Raw genomic sequence first — 16,578 nt, 5'->3', positions numbered from 1 at the left:
AATAGAAGCCTTGATACATTGCATGTCCATAAACGCCCATAATTAACAGAAAATGTACAACAGCTGCGGAGCAGCGCCGGAGAGCTTAAATCAGGAAGAAAAACAAAACCACTGAGAGACTCGTCATGCAGCTTTTCTTGCCCCCTAATTGTTTTCGTTTATTAGAACTCGCCTCGGATATAAATAACAAAACAAGCTTACCCGACTTCGGAGGTTTGCGCTGATGGGTATTAATTCGCAGGTAAAGTACTATCCACACCTTTTCTAGCAGATCAAGCCAATTTAATGTTTTGTGTGTTTGTATTGTCAGTGTGCATTCTTCACATAATGATAAGCCCTACCTACTTCTACATAGACGACACACTGTCTGCTCCGGATTGGACTGCTTAAAAAAACATCTCAAATTTCTCTTACTCTCTTACTTATGATTCACTCAGTCTCTGCCTGTCCCGAAAAAGGAGTTGGTCATAAAAGTGAATGAATTGCGCAAACCTTTGGGCGATGTTAGGTATTCACTCACTGTGCTCACACCCATTTTGTTTCAAGAGACGAGAGGTATAACAAAAGGGAAACGATGGGTTAAGCCTGCTGCTGTACGTGAGACAGGTGAATACGTTTATTTAACACTCACACTCACACTCTCTCTGTCTTTATTGGCACGAGAAAACGTACGTTTACATTGCCAAAGCAGAAGTGGAACAACCATATCAAAATAAAAACATTGTATTACAAATAGATATTGGATATAAATAGGAATTAAATAAAGGTGTAAAGAGCTGTGTTATACATACTATCTTGTGAAACTATAAAAAGATTGTGCATTTTCTGTCCATATAGGAGACGTTGGCTTTATACTTTTGATAAACGGTGTACATTACAATGGTTTGTATTCCTTAAGGTGCTTGTATTCCATTTGACATCCTTCTCCTGTCACAGCAGCTTACAAATCTCGCTGCTGTGTTTGCACATTGTTGCACTTCACCCAACAGATATGGGAGTTTTTTGTCATTAGTTTTCCAACTCTCCTTGGGTGATTGTCTGATGTCTTGGTACAGTGGGCAAACGGTTAGGAAGTGTAGCTCTCTCTCTCTCTCTCTCTCTCTCTCTCTCTCTCTCTCTCTCTCAGTTGGAATACCAACAGGAGAGTTAACTCATATTAGACAGTATGATAAACAAGTAATGGAAGACAGGCTTACACAAAAACACTATACATTTTATGCTGATAAATGACTATGTGAAGATTTGTATCTAGTCCTGACCTGAAAAATACAAAAAAAAAATTGTTTGTTTGCTAAAGATGGGGAGAGCCCTGAGGTTGACTTCTGTTTGGCTTTGGTAAAGAGTAAAGACGTTTACTTGGTGTCTGGTGCCATCTAGTGGCACCATGCGGTACCTGGTACTATCTAGTAGTGGCATCAGACACTAATGGCTCAAGATAATCAGCATAAGATAAATACATTTCTACAGTCTATTATCTGCTTCCATTCACTTTCATTGTGGTAAGTGTGTGTCGGGTGTCATACGCCTTGATTTACTCATTTGGCTCATTCAGCAGTGGCACACAGACCTGTGAGGTCACTGACTTTTGACTAATTACAAGTACACCTATTTGTGTGTGATTTGAACAATGCATGCGTCCATTTTCCTTGGAGGAACAAAATCACTTTATTCCAACTTATGGTTTACTTCCAGCCAGGTTTGGGTCTAGCTCTGGTGGTCTATAGCCTAATGCACTTTACTGCCGTTGCATTTAGGCTATGGGACTGTTGTCTTTCCTGGCTCGCATGAAACGTAGACTAACCTCTCCTCTGTAGAGGAAATATTAAGAACATTTTACGTACTCTCCAATACAAAAGTTTAGAAGCCTACTTTCCTTAGTGGGCGCACTGTCGCACTATAAAATGTACATTTTGGCCAGAAAGGCCAAAGTCTTATCCAACGACAACAAAATATTCTTTAGTTTTGAGCCTGAGAGGCTAAATCTCATCAGGTCCGTGGCTCAAATGGCAAATAAATAATGTAGCTTGACATGAAAAGGGTTGAAAACCATTGGTCGATCCAATTATAGCCTAGGGAATCCCCCTTGGTTGCTGTCCAAGGTGCTGAAAAGCTTTTTTTTCCTTTTTTTTTTAAACAGCCTAGGCTTGGATGCTGTGGTTGCTTGTGGTCATCGATAGCATTGCTTGTGAGACAGTGCTCACCACATGCTTGGCTTTCAACTTTCTTATTTCTTTGAAGACTGCCCATCCTGTCAGCTAATCGAGAGAGAGAACTTGTCCTAGTATCAAGGACAGGCGTTGGCGCTCATCTGCCTGTCTCTGAGCTGGTAACTCGGAAATGACTGGCTCCTCTATTAGGCCCCATGTGTCCGTATAGTCAATCATGGTAGTGTTGCCAGAAGGGACCTCTGTCATCAAAGTGAGAAAATGAAATGGCATCTAATCTTGCATGGCCTTGAGGTGCATCATTATGTTTGACCCCAGTTGTTCACATGTAGATTCACATTTTCCATTGGCATCAATTGAGATTTGCCCAGTGTTGAAGTAGGCCATAGATTTAATTTATCCCCTCTTCTGCAGTCTTATTTGTCAGAGCATGGGCCTCTGCCAACTTTGTAAAATAATCAAATGTTATGCAAATGTATGATTACCACCCTCTGTTAGATTGAGTTTCATCAGGTCCATTCCCTAGTCCCTACTAGTTTGAATGATTCCTTAATATGAAATGTTGAAAATATACAACAGCCTCACTGCCTCAGTCAAATAGAATATTTGTAACATCAGCCGAGGCTTACAAACCTCTAAAGTGGTCATCCCAGTGTGTGGGTGTGAACCCGGCAAATGGCAAAATAGGTTTGGGGATAAGGGGTGGCCCAAGATTGGGCCACCCCCATTGCAAACATTGCAAATCTTTTTGCAATGTTTGGATGATAGGACCGGGATATCTGTTGTCTGTCATTGTCAGTAAGATGTAATCAAAGTCAAAGTCATACGATTTGTCACACACGTTACCGCAGTGAAATTTGTTCTCCGCATTTGACCCATTTCTTGGAGCAGTGAGCCGCAGCCAAGGCGCGGTGAGCTGCAGCCGTGCCGCGCTCGGGAATCATTTGAATAGTAGATTTGACCCCCCCAATCTAACCCTTTGATGCTGAGTGCCAAGCAGGGAGGCATTGGGTCCCATTTTTACAGTCTTTGGTATGACCCGGCCGGGGATCGAACGCCGACCTCCCAGTTTCAGGGCGGACACTCTAACCACAAGGCCACTGTCTGGTGTAATACCGGTAGTAACACTGTATGATAGCTCATACAGTTTCAGCATGCCATTTTTGTGTATGTATATGCATGCTCGGTAATGGTACCGTTGTATGTTCATCTCCCTCTCTCCCCATCTCGCCATCTCCTCAGACACTCTTCCTCATGAGCCCTTGCAAACATACACCACTTCATCAGTAAGCATTGCACACTTTAAAGAGGAAGTTCACCCTAACTCGCATGGTGCTGAAAACGAGTGTTGCACCAAGTATTGCACACTTGAAAGAGGAACTTTGCAATAGAATCAATACTTTTGAAAATAATTTACAAGCAGTGAAATGTTGCATCTACATTTTACTAATGATTTTTTAGTACATTTAAGGCCCAATATTTCTGCAAATGCTACAAATTCCAATAGAACCTGTGTGATGGTCAATCATTTTGAGTATAAACAAGAACTTGAAGGGTATAGATTCAGGTCTGATAAAATGTGCCAAATTGTGCCATGCATGCATGTTCAAATCATGTACGCCAGTGGTTACCAAACTTTTCAGTTCAAGACCCAAAAGAGAAAATTGAGTGTGGCAATATAGTGGCCCTCTCCATCGTCAAAGTTGCCCACCCCTGATCTAGGATTACACATTTCAAGAGTTACATTACCTGCCTGTTTGGGCCACTATGCTATTTTATTGTAGGAATCTTTCAAATATCATATTTGCAAAACAAATTTGAATAGTGTACATATTTGTACACACCACAAAAACTGAACAAGGATGGTATGAACTTAAGTAGGATTGTAGTTACTCCAGAGATAAGAATGTCACAGACTTTTTCTTAGCTTTTTCAACCAATAGAGGGCAATAATAATAATAAATATAGCTGCAAGCAGCGATAAGGCAGGACCAAGAAAGAAGACCATACGCAATAAGAACAATATGCACAAATAAGAATCACAGGCTGAGTTGTCGCTACCCGGATTTGAACCCATGACCCTCTGCTCCAAAGGCGAGAGCTCTACCAAGGGTAGACCTATGCAGACACAGTCACTTGACTCATTCTAAACAGTAACATCATCCAGTATTTTCGGTAACAATTGTGTGTCCTGGTTTTCGGGATGTCTTTATCCATTACTACAGTGTGTTTTCACGTACAAACTTCTCTTGTACGCTTTCAGTGCTACTTGGCATGACCCTCTACTATACTGTGAAGTGACATAAGCATATGACGCTGCACGTATGAATTAGAGGCAGAAGAAGAATCTTCACAAACCAGCAATTTTCATTGGCTCATAAAAACTTTTCACTACAAAAAATGTATTACGATTTATTTTGTCCGTATAGGTCCAAAGTTCACGTGTAGAAGTTTTCATGCATTTTGATCAAAGATCCTGGGAGGAGATACATTTTAAATGTTTTTCATATAATTAAAAATGGCGGGTGATCTAAAGGTCAGAGGTCAAAAGTCAGAACGAAAGTTGTTTGGCATGAGGATACACATATGTGTATCAAAGTGTCATTGCCAACGGTCAAACGGTTCATGAGATATGCACGTTCAAAGTTAAAAATGGCCTACTAGTGCGCAAGCAGAGCGCACAAGTACTGTCGACCGCTACAAACTGTCAAATCTCAGCTTCTCTGTGAAAGAACGTTTGAAATATTGAATTATTAGGTTTAGCTATTTGCTACGTACCTAGTTTTTGGAGGTAAAAAATAGTATTGTTAAATATGGTAAGAGACAGCTTTCGATGGTGTGAGTGTGACGTATATGTCGGGTGGATTAAAGGAAATTCCTCTATGTATATGTAATTTGTACGTTTGTAAACGGCGACATGGACGAAAACTATTACTTGCACGCTCTGCTTGCGCAAGTAATAAGTGACCAAAGTCACTTCGTGACTTCTTGGTCCCTTTAAAAAGTAACTTTGTGACTTCTTGGTCCCTTAATAATATAAAAATTAGCAGTCTCACTCTAAAAACTAATTAAGACTAACTGAATTAGGAAAGAAAGGTCAAACCTACCTAAAACCCACTAATAACAAATCACACTAGTGTGAACTGAGCGGCGCTCTTATCAGCATATATCATCACATTCCGGCCAATCACAATTGTCGTCCTTACTTTTCCCTTACTTTTCCCCTCCTACATCCAGCTAGCCCCTCCCACATCCAGCTAGCCCCCCCTACATCCAGCTAGCCCCTCCTACAGTACATCCAGCTAGCCCCTCCCACATTCAGCTAGCCCCTCCTACATCCAGCTAGCCCCTCCTACTAGAGATGCAACGATACTGATTTTTCAATTCCGATCCGATATATTAATTTTGAAATTTCCCGATATTTGCCGATCCGATATTTGCTGTAGGCTACATAGCAAAACAAATGAATACAAAAAAACTCAAAGAGGGGATGTTTATGGTTAAGTGTTTAACCTGTAAAAATAAGAATATGAACTGTTTAACCTGTAAACCTTAAGGGAATGGCAACCTGTTAATTAATACTATGGATTATTATTATGTGCAAAGGTACAGGGGGGTACATACATTTGTACCCCTAAAGTTTTGCCTGCATGTAACCTGTTAATTCATTCTATGGTTTATTATTAATAATAATAATAATAATAGTAATTATTATTATTGCTATATACACGTGGTACCTTTTTACCCCTAATGCGATGCCGGGAATCAGCTGCGCTTTCATGTGACAAAAGCCCTGAGCCTTACCGACAGAACTCGGGGAGAAAAAAAATACCTCAGGACGTTTGTTATGGTGCTAGCTGGTGTTGTGTTGCTACTTTAGTTTGCAAACTCTGTCGGTCTTAAGAATTGCACTACACTTACAATCTGAATCAGTGTTTGAGCTTCTGACAACAATGTCATGGTTTGATAACTGAGCCAATTATATAAAGACGGATTTTACCGCGACGACGACGTGCTTATTCTTCATCATCGTCGTCGTCACAGCAGCATTTTTTTCAATGGCAATAATAAAGTTACAAAGCTTGAATCACATAGCGCTAAACAGCACGTGTGTGCAGTAAATATATAGCAGAAGAATGCAGGATTACAAGAGCAATCTCATCAATGTCAGAACGCAGCTATAGATGATAGGCTCCACCACACAACTGAACTGAGCATGCAGTGATTTGACTGATCCGTCATCATCCGTGCGATGACGGGTAAACTTTATACTTTTATTACTGTTAAGTCTGTAAGTGATGGCCCAGGCCGTAGCGTAACGGTCTGGGCACCGGACTGGTAATCCAGTCGCAGTGTGCCGCGGGTTCGACTCCCAGACCCGACACGGCCTTTACTGCATGTCATCCCCCCATCTCTCTCCCGTTTCCTGTCAGCCTACTGTCTGTCCCTTCAAAAATCAATAAAAGGCGTAAGCCGCAAAAAAAATATCTTAAAAAAAAAAAAGAAAGTCTGTAAGTGATTCCATTCTCTTGCATATTGCACCTTAGTGGGGCTTTTTTCTATAGTCTCTGTTTGCAGTACATACTGGAGGTTGGATTTGCTCACTGCACTGTCTGTGCAGGACGGACTGTAAACATTAAACACGTGTCCCCCCCTCCTGTATCGGTGTATCAAATCCGATCTCCGATACATTAATTAAGCTGGATCGGAGGCCGATACTGATATAATATCGGATCGGTTGCATCTCTACCTCCTACATCCAGCTAGCCCCTCCTACATCCAGCTAGCCCCTCCCATATCCAGCTAGCCCCTCCCACATCCAGCTTTTAGTCCACAAAATTCGTCTTAAACAAACATTAAGTTCCCATTGACAATGAATGGAGAATGTTACGTCAGTGTAACCATTACCATTGACAATGAATGGAGAATGTCACGTCACAGTGTCTGAGCAAATAGGCACAGTGACTATTTTAGGGCAAGATGATGCACGATGATAGCCCCTCCTATATGCAGCTTTGTCCTTAACTCGTGTCACATTTGCCATTGACATTGAAAGGAGGATTTACGGCATATATGGACGAGCATATCGGCTTTTCTAAACACAGTGCAACTGTTTTAATTCAGCTCAGGGATTTTGTATATAAGTGTGTGTGTATATATATATATATTTTATTTTTTCCTTTTTTTGGGGGAAGATAATATTCATTCAAATTAATTCATGAAGAAGTATAATATTCTTTTATTGGATGATGTACGATGACAAGAGCGCCCCTCACTTCACACGGTGTGATTTTTAATCCTCAATTCTGTGGTACACAGACACAGAAAGCTGGGCAAGCTCAGCCAATTAAATCATCACTCTGGGGTACACACAAACACACAAAGCTGGGCATAGGAGGGGCTAGCGCCACTCAAAAATCCAAATCTATTATAATCCTGGTTGACGGTGGTATGGTTGCTCTTCACTGTGGATATGCTGGTGTGATTTAAGATGAGCTGACTGCTTGAAACTCTTCTCACATTGTTTACAGTGGTAAGGTTTCTCTCCAGTGTGGACAAGCTGGTGTTTCTGTAGACTAGCTAACACACTGAAACTCTTGTCACATTGTTTACAGTAGTATGGTTTCTCTCCAGTGTGGACACGCTGGTGTTTCTGTAGAGCACCTAACTGACTGAAACTCTTGTCACACTGTTTACAGTGGTAAGGTTTCTCTCCGGTGTGGATACGCTGGTGTAACTGCAGATTACCTAACCAACTGAAACTCTTGTCACACTGTTTGCAGTGGTAAGGCTTCTCTCCGGTGTGGATAGGCTGGTGTTTCTTTAGACTAGCTAACACACTGAAACTCTTGTCACATTGTTTACAGTGGTATGGTTTCTCTCCAGTGTGGACACGCTGGTGTTTCTGCAGATTACCTAACTGACTGAAACTCTTGTCACATTGTTTACAGTGGTATGGTTTCTCTCCAGTGTGGACACGCTGGTGTATCTGCAGATTACCTAACTGACTGAAACTCTTGTCACATTGTTTACAGTGGTATGGTTTCTCTCCAGTGTGGACACGCTGGTGTTTCTGCAGATTATCTAACCAACTGAAACTCTTGTCACACTGTTTACAGATGTGGGATTTCTTTACTGTGCGACTCAGCCGCCGTGTCTTTACGTCTCCCGCCTGGGCTACGTTCTTGGTAAACTGTTGATGACCGGCAGGTTTTGGTCCATCCGCGTCTCCTTGTTTCTGGCTGGCTACGGGGCTGTTGATTGGCTGACGTGCTGCCGAGGGCATCTGTTCGTTCCTCAGCGTTTGGCAGTGGAGGTCGTCGTGGCTCCTCCTCTTCACGTGTTGATGGAGGAAGGTGGAGGCACCAGCATGTGGACTCTCAAAACAGGAGACCTGAGTCTGGACATGTTGGGACTCACTTCTTCCTTCCATCATCAAACCCAATGGACTGCTATGAGAATGAGAGGTTGAGTTCCTCACCCTCTGCCTCTTCTCTGTGTCTTCACTCGTACTGCGTCTTTGAAAAATCCTTCAAAAAACCCTCAGGAAACTCTCAGGAATACTTCTCCCTTAAATTAAGTGAAAGTCTCAAAGACAATTCAGACTTTATGTAGGCTGACCGGGAGCTGAGGTCTGACGTCACACACAACGTAAACCTTATGTAGGCTGACCGGCATGTCATTAACCATTTCCACGCTTTTCACGTACAAACTTCTCTTCAACCGGGATTTCAGTTAATGGACCATAGATTGTGTGTAGGACGTTTCACGCAAATCGCTCAAAAATCTAGGCAGAAAATCAGGTATAAGAATTTTTCAAACTGCTCAAAATGGCGGAAAATCTGAGGGCGGAGCTTACTTGTCAAAGTGATGTGTTCCCATGAGGACATGGGGAACACGTGGAAACAAGTGCCATGAATTCTAGCCAAACGAAGCATGAGTTATGACTGTTTTTTATTCATTAAAAGAAAAATGCTATAGCGCCCCCCTTTGGCCAATTGGAGTAAGACTGCTTTCAGTACTATTTGGCATGACCCTCATGCCTCAATTTTCATTGGCTCATAAAAACTTCATTTTTTGACTTAAAGAAATGTACTATGATTATTTGTCCGTATAGGTCCAAAGTTCACGTGTAGACGCCACCCTTTGGCCAATGGTCATGGGCTTCACATGGTCACCGTTTGGCATGGCCCTCTACCAGATTACCGCGTTTCACGAAAACCGACTCCACGGTTCAGTCAGAACTGCTATTTTTGGTGGATGGAGAAGGAGTAGAAAAATAAACACAAAAACAATAAGTGACCAAAGTCACTTTGTGACTTCTTGGTCCCTTGAAGAAGAAGAAGAAGAAGAAGAAAAAAAACACAAACAATAAGTGATCAAAGTCACTTTGTCCCTTAATAATATCTGGGACTTATATAGCGCTTTTCATGACACTCAAAGACGCTTTACATGTGTTGGGGCCAGGGGGGGGAACAAGAAAAAGGACCACTTTATTAGATTTTTTTTTTTTACAAGAGTAAAACCAATAAAACAGTGCATATAACAAGTTTAATTTAATCAGCTTGGAAATGCGATTCTGAACAGGTGGGTTTTCAGTGCAGGTAGAAAGTGAGGGGGCATCTCGGATATGTTTGGGGAGAGCGTTCCAGAGGGATCTAAGGGACTTTGGTCACTTGCTGACCTGTTCTGACATTCCATATGATCTGACCATCAAACCCATTACACTCAAGACACGCTCCATATACTCTATGGCCAGTACAGAATTCATTCCATATGTTGATCTGACTCCCCATGCCAAAGTGCCAGCGCTCGCCCAGCAGTCTGCCGTCACCCAGGCGGATGCTGACCTCGCCCTTTTTAGGGATCTAGTGAATGTGAAGGGGGAGGTGACAATCTGACATATTGAGCCTAGTATGGACACATAGTATGGCATCCCCCTGGTATCCGCACACTGATTCACTGCTCCCAGGAAAATCCTTTTATTTCTTGAACAACATTTCGACCCTCGTGGGTCTTCGTCAGGTACGAGTACACAACATCAAGAGGCGTATTATATACAACAGCATTATGGGCAGGTCAACAAGGAACAAGCTCTGTTGCAATGAGGAAAATCAAGCAAGACACGCCCACCGCATCTGAAAGGATGAGGCTGCAATCAGCATATAGGGCATGTCAAGCTAAGGACTCTCTATATATATGTTGTATATATATATGTTGTATATAATACGCCTCTTGATGTTGTGTACTCATACCTGACAAAGACCCACAAGGGTCGAAACGTTCAAGAAATAAATAATTTTCCTGGGAGCAGTGAATCAGTGTGCGGACATCCCTTCCTTTTCATTGTACGTATATCTTTGACCAGCACCTGTAGAATTTCTGGAGATGTGTGTGCTTCCTGTCGGATCCTATCCCCCTTCACATTCAATAGATCCTGTGATCCTTTTTTGGCCAGATGTAATTTCCTGGGGTCTAGTAGGACTATTGTAATTTTTTTTTACATATTTAGCCACTTGTTTGAATGCCCCCGCCCCCTGTCAAAAACAGCTAAAATCGCTTAAACGAAAGAAAGCAACGAAAGAAAAAGTAAACACTCATCTAATAAAAACCCAAACAACCTTGGTTGAAAAAAAACCCACAGTTGTCCTTTAAAAATGTGAATGTGATTTGAGCGATGAAAGATTTAGAAAACGTGTAGATTTGTTAATGTTTGGAATAGCTTGTATAACTTTACATTCTAAATAACGTTTACGTTGAGCAATTCTGTACGTGACCTGCACGTATTTGTCCAGTAGCTATACGACACTTGGATAGGCTATCATGTCTGAGGCGTGTGGGCTTGCCGTCGCCTGTGAATATACTTTACTTAACCAGTTTCGACCTGAGACCAGATTCTACAAATGCCTTCTAAATCCTGACAGTTTTCTGGAAAAAAACATGTTTCTATGACAGTCGTTCTCAAACATGTTCATGTCAAGGACCCGCAAAAATATATGTAATTGGCTGCCGACCCCCATCTGAAAATATGTTGTTCCAGGTACCCCCCCCCCCCCCCCCCCCCAGAAGGAAAGATTTGAGTTAAAAACGTTCGCTCTGAAAGAATATACAGTATATATTCAAAGATTTGCGCCACATTTTCACGACTTTTCAAAAATAGCAAATCTACAAGCTCGTAGTGCTATGAACTTGTAGATCTGCTATTTTTCAATAGCTATTAAAAGTATAAAATAATGCTTAGAATGGGTTAACATGGACTCAACCTCCACAGGGACTAAACCCAGAAAAGGAAGAAAACTATTCGTTTGATGGACACACAGAGGACAGCAGACAGACCTTCATGCAGTTGTTTTGGGTAAGTCCACATTTTCAGTTTTTGCTGTTGCTCTTTTTGAGTGGTGCAACCACTCCCTTGCGGAGCTATGTGTGTGGGTAGCTGGCTGGCTGCCTGGCTGGGTATGAGCATGAAAACAGCATGGTTGTTTTTCACCACCTGTGCGCAACCTAACGCACACTCAAACACGCACGCACATATTAACTATGATGCTTTCGCTTTTGCCAGTACAGTACAGTGACAGTACAGTACTTTACAGTAGAGGGACCGCCACACGGTAAGTCATTTCTCAACCGTTTCGGACACGGGGCGGCATGCCGGAACCCCCCCCCCCCCCCCCCCCGGGAACCACCACAGAGTTGCACCACTCACTTCACACTGCTGGGCGAGCGCTGGTGCTTTGGCATGGGGGGTCACATCAACATATGGAATGAATTCTGTACTGGCCATATATGGAGCATGTCTTGAGTGTACAGGGTTTGATGAGGTAAGATCAACATATAGAATGTCAGAATAACAGGTCAGCTCCATATATGGAGATCTAAGTGTGGCAGCGGGGGCATTGTCTTTATTGAGTGTACAGGGTTCGATGAGGGCCCAGCTAAGGCCGGGCCTTAATTTTTGGGCCTGTTGAGAACTGTAGTTTTCGCCGGCGGCCAGGTGTGGCTGCACTAATAACTTTGGAGCAGGCTCGTCTAGAGTTTGAATGGACAGGCAGTCAAAAGGGACAGTTAGCCTGAATTTCATTTAGTTTCACTTAATTATTCAGACTGAAAGCCCTCCCCACGGCAGCCGTGGGAAAGGCTGGGATAGGCGTTGTCAAAGCGGCAGTCTTCGGCGATTGGTTCACACCAGCCAATCAATATAGGTTGACGATGACGTCGTTATAAATTATATGGCTAACCTGGTTGCTAACCAAACACAGTCAATGAGTGCTACCAGCATGTAAACAAACATGGTAAAATATGTCAGGAGGATGATGATTATAAAACCCCTCGTTTCTGTAAAGAAACTATTTATCGGCTCGGACGGTTAGCTCAAACGTCTGGGCACCTGGGCTGCTGAGCCAGCCTGATGGCGTGCCGCGGGTTCGACTCCCGATCCCGACGGCCTTTGCCGCATGTCTTCCATCTCTCTCTCCCCATTTCCTGTCAGATTACTTTCAACCTATCAGTAAAGGCACAAAAGTATTTATCATAGCCAGATCGATATGGTCGCAAGTTACCACAGTGGTAGGAACAGTGTGGGCAGCCATTTGTTGTTTGTTGTTTGACGTTGTTGAGTGACTGCGCTGATGGCTAAACAGCTGCTGTGATCAGATTTTCGATCGAGACTTTCACGCCAGAACATTATTTCCCTGCGTGGCTAAATGGTAAATGGTGCATTTATATAGCGCCTTTACATAGATTGTGCATTACATTCACCCATTCACAGACACATGCATACATACACCGATGGCGGCGGAAACCATGCAAGGCACCAACCAGCACATCAGGAGCAATTTGGGGTTCAGAGTCTTGCTCAAGGACACTTCGACACTAACTCTGGGAGAGCCCGGGTTCGAACTGGCAACCTTGCGGTTACCATCCAGCCACTCTATCCCTGATCCACCGCCGCTCCATTCTTCCCAATGTCAAGTGCAGTGCAAGCAATGAGCATGTCTTACTGTATACCGGTCGCTGCCCGCACAGAATACAAAACTCTGATGCTGGCATGGCTCCCCCATATCTTGCAAGTATGATCGAACCCTACAAACCCTCCCGCGCACTCGGATCAGCCAATGCAGGGATGCTGGAAGTACCTTCACTAAAAACGCCGGGACAACGCTCCACACGTCCCAAACTCTTCTTCTTTCTGGCTCCAAAACTATGGAATGCACTTCCCATTACAATCAGAAAGAACTGCAGCCTAACTCCCAATATTCCGCCGTAGTCTGAAAACCCAGACTCCATCATGGCCCGTAGCACTTGCCCTAGCGGCCCTTAGATAGCACTTTATGTAGACTTAGATAGCATTTTATATAGACTTATAGTATGTTGCGTAGACAGCACTATAATTGCATTTTATGTAGTCATAGTACTTTATAGTGTATAGTATGTATAGTTTCATTATATAGATATTCCACTGTTACGTTCTTAGCTTACACATGTTTCATGATAACTACTTATTATGTATGTGAGATGTATTACCATATTTTTTGTTCTTGCTTATTGTAAATCGCTCTGGATTAAGAGTGTCTGCTAAATGCCTAAATTGTAGCCAAATGGGTTTATAGTTTACTTCCCTTTGCATGGAAATAGAATAATTACATCTGGACTTTTTGATGATGTAACGAGTGCAACAAAATATTTTTTTCTTTTAGTTTTGTACTTATTCTGTTTATCTTCATATATTTTATATTAGGAAGAGTTAAATTATTACTTTGAGTATCTAATAATTTATTTCACCCCTAATTTTGCACTCTTCTTTGTGCTGCTATGCCTGCCCCCACCCCACTCTTTGTTTTGCACTCTCCATTCTTGCTCTGACCCTGGTTGCAAGGCCACGATTTACGACTCTTGTCTCCAACACTTAATCCGAGATTTATCCGTAGATGGCCTCCCCACGGCAAGCTCTTCCTTTGTTCTTTCACCGACAACGTCTCACTCCCCTCTCTGCTTTCCTTTTCTCTCCTCTCCACACGTCAGTCCCTGTTAGACCTTGCGCTTTGCCACTGTAATTCTCTGCTCTTAATGTTTTTTAATGTGCCTCCCTGTCCTGTTCACCCAGGCGGCCTTTTCATCTTCGCATTTTTCCTTCTTTCCTCCCTGTTCTTTCCACTCCTTGTCTCTCCCTGTCGGTATGTAAGTCCATCTGTGTTTCTTTTGAAACCGAAGACATGACTGCGCCACCTCAGAAGGTGTGCAGGGGAGATAGATAAATGGCAGAGAAACAAAGAACGATAGAAGCAGACATTAACCACTTCAATTGAACCCTGGCGCTAACATTTGGTGAATATAGAAGATGGTTGTGACTCAAAAAAGACTGGGCTGTTCAAAGATACTTGGTGAAAACTGCATTGGGCCTAGTGTAGAGCGGCAGAGCCCTAGGGGACTCCGTTCAACTAAGTATAGGGTTTAAGTGGTGTAGGAAGAAGATGAGAGACTAAACCGAGATGGACAGAGAGAGGAAGAGGAGTCGGAGTAGTGGAAGCCATGAGGAGATGAGGGGTAAGAGTGCTGCTCTTACCTTTGTCTCCAAGGCTGCCCAGGGGGCCTGGAAGCGTTCCCAGAATTCCAGGCTCCGAAACCGGGACACCCCTTTTGGTTCCCCTGAGATGATTTGTGGGAATGTGCCATAATCTCCCCCCCCCCCCGTTTCAAGATTCAAGAATCAAGATTTATGTGAGCTGATTTATGAGGAGTTTTATCTTCTCCCTCACTTAGACATCAGTCAGGTCATCGCCACAACACTCTACATGCCCATACACTCAGCAAAGAGACACATCCATCAGGTCTCACTGACAACTTATAGTTTTATCAATAATCAAATCCATTTCTGTGTGTCCACTGTGGTGATGGATGGGCAGCTGTGGCTGACGCCATGCAGAGTCAGGCGTGTACTGTATATATGTAGTTACTAGTTATGTGTACACGCATGTGCCGTGTGTGTGTGTGCACTTGCATGGACTCACACATACTGTACACAAACATGTATTGTATAGGTACAACTTAAGTACAAGCAGTCTTCAGTGACACACACACACACACACACACACACACACACACACACACACACACACACACACACACACACACACACACACACACACACACACACACACACACACACACACACACACACATTGTTGGTTAATGGTTAATGCAAGAGCTGAGCATCAATATTGGGCCTTGAAATGTTCTAGCATGCAAAAACAACTCTGCCATCATCTCATTGTGCAGCCAACACCAGCAGATGGCGCTCAAGGTGTACCCTACACAGTAGGCACTAGGCAGGTTACTTTTGAAAAAGAAAATCTGTACTAATACACTTCACAGTTCACACTGACTGCTAATTATAATAAAGCACACAATCATTGCTTTTATGTACTTGGGGGGGGACTATATATTAAAAAATAAAAATCAGTACATACTTTTTCCCTTTCTTTCTTACTTTCTGTGACACATACTAAGGTGGGTTCCTCATGTCAGGTTCGTGTCAGCGAGACATTGCCCACAAGATGGTGCCAAATACACTATTCTCCCCATTGTCTTCAAAGGAGGTGTGTCTACATAGAGGAGGAACCACAGTTATGGGAGGTAACAAGACAAGGGGGAGTGCAGTATGGGGGGGGGTGTAAGGGAGGGGGGTGGTTTGATGGCTGTCAAGGAGGGGAGGAGTGGTCAAAGCCATGGTCCAATCAGAAGCCGGCAGAGTGCAACCAATGAGAGACTGGAGTGAAAAAGCAGCGGGGGAGGGGGCGGGGTGTGCAGGAAACTGAGCAAATGACCCTTGATGAGAGAATGAGGAGGGAGGGGGGAGAAGGGGGTTCTGGGAAAGCCGTGCGTGCGTGTGTGTGAGAGAGAGAGAGAGAGAGGGAGAGAGAGCAGGATAAGGGTGGTTGAAAAATGTACCAAAGCGTATGTTTTGACTTGATTATTTTATTTGATATATATTTACCCCTACATAAATGTAAAAGGTATGTTGTGGCTGGGCAATTCGGACGAAGAGCACGGTCGATTGGGATGTGGAGAACAAACACTGGAATGAGCTAAACGATATATTGCTAAAAGAAATAAGAAAGGAAAAAGAGATGAATACATTTAAAGCAGAAATATTGAGACTTATGCCCGGTAGAATTCTAAATATTTGGTATTAAAAAAAAGAGATTTAATTAAATTACACTGTCGTGCTAAGTGGGGAGAGAAGCAGAAAGAGAATAATTTGATTCAGCTTATTTTTTCTTACGTTTTTTTCTTATTTTTTACAAATTAACGCTGTGTGCACATGAAACAAGCATGCACAATGCTGCACTGTGAAAGACCTTGATCTTTTTATGTAAACGGAGAACCTTTATCAACTTTTTTTTTGCAACACCCT

At 42.8% G+C, this 16,578-nt stretch overlaps 1 protein-coding gene across 2 annotated transcripts in view; it reads right to left on the bottom strand.

Moving 5' to 3' along the window:
* The window catches only part of LOC310867021 (cytochrome c-like), a 453,272-nt gene extending 453,003 nt beyond the window's left edge, over positions 1-269 (bottom strand). For both annotated transcript variants that reach the window (XR_014569970.1, XM_083776814.1), the window contains exon 1: positions 207-269. The gene's annotated coding sequence lies outside the window, so the exon portion shown is untranslated. The remainder of the gene's footprint in view (positions 1-206) is intronic.
* Between the last annotated feature and the right edge of the window lie 16,309 nt (positions 270-16,578).

The sequence above is a fragment of the Protomyctophum parallelum genome (assembly GCF_964188405.1).
Source record: "Protomyctophum parallelum genome assembly, chromosome: 1".
Taxonomy (NCBI): domain Eukaryota; kingdom Metazoa; phylum Chordata; class Actinopteri; order Myctophiformes; family Myctophidae; genus Protomyctophum; species Protomyctophum parallelum.
Note: the sequence above shows the minus strand (reverse complement) of the source record. Positions and strands in the feature narration are given on the sequence as shown.